Here is a 1,222-nt window from a genome sequence, read left to right as displayed (position 1 = left end):
GGTGGGGGGGTGGAGGGTGGGGCGGACGACAGAGACAAATGGCTGAGCAGAGTGTCGGTCACAGGATGCAGCTGCTGCACATCAATCGCCTCTCATCACAATTAGAGCGAGTGCCAAGCTTCGGCTTGGAGTTGCGGAGAAACTCAAGTTTCATTTCTGGGTTTATCGAGAGGTGCGAATGCGGGGGTTCGAGCGGAAGGACAAAGACGAGATAGTCAGAAGTGAATTCAGATGGTGCCGCGTGAGCCGATTGGACGGTCGGGTTGTGAGTAACTTTTGAATAAAGCGGGGATGGAAAACTTAACTAGGATAAAGGAGATCATTCTGGAAGAACACACACGCATGCACAGATTTTCTCAGCTCATAACTCTTTTCCCAGGTAAAGGATACGAGTGGAAGTAGCTGTACACTTTATAGTCTTGAGAAAACGAATAATATCGTGGATTCGGGTTCTGTTCGGACGAGAGCTGTTCAGACACTAGAACAGTGGTTCAAACTGGCTGTTCAGACACTAGAACAGTGGTTCATATTGAAATACTATTATGAACCTGAAAATATGTATTTGCTTATCTGTACAAACCACCGCATGAGTTGCTGCCACCTAGTGACAGGACGCACGTTTATCGTGCAAGCATTACAGACTTCTGTCCAGCGCACCATATTCCATTGAAAGCCCCTAACGCAATGCCTGGGTTTCACCAAATAATGTGTGCCCTAAAAATAGATATGGGGATAAACGGCTGTATATTAAAGTAAAAGTCACTAGATGGCAGCATTGCAGCTCAATTAATTAATCAATTTCAATAATCAGGGGATTGTATGCAGAATACTGGTGCCAGCAACTTATACGATGGTTTGTACAGATAAACAAATAAATGTTACCAGGCCTCTATCAGTATTGGTTGATATCGGAATCGGACATTAGTTGTTTGGACAATATCGGCATATCGATAATATAACTTTTGGCTTGTCCCTTCATGAGGGGTCGCAGCGGTTTTTAGCCAATTCAACCTAAGATCGGCAACTTGATCAAACCAAACGTGGAGCCCCCTGCTGGGCAGACGGAAATCCTATCACTGCTCCGTGCTCCAAGCAATTAAACGTAATCACACCGTTTTTTCTTCCAATGAATTTATCTACACACACACACACATATATATACATATATATATATATACATATATACATATATATATACATATATATATATATATATATATAT

At 42.5% G+C, this 1,222-nt stretch overlaps 1 protein-coding gene across 2 annotated transcripts in view; it reads right to left on the bottom strand.

Moving 5' to 3' along the window:
* The window catches only part of nxph1 (neurexophilin 1), a 40,584-nt gene that overhangs the window by 38,215 nt on the left and 1,147 nt on the right, over positions 1-1,222 (bottom strand). The window lies entirely within an intron of this gene.

The sequence above is a fragment of the Cynoglossus semilaevis genome, chromosome 18 (genome assembly GCF_000523025.1).
Source record: "Cynoglossus semilaevis isolate Cse_v1.0 chromosome 18, Cse_v1.0, whole genome shotgun sequence".
Classification (NCBI taxonomy): domain Eukaryota; kingdom Metazoa; phylum Chordata; class Actinopteri; order Pleuronectiformes; family Cynoglossidae; genus Cynoglossus; species Cynoglossus semilaevis.
This window is presented reverse-complemented; position numbering and strand designations above follow the sequence as displayed.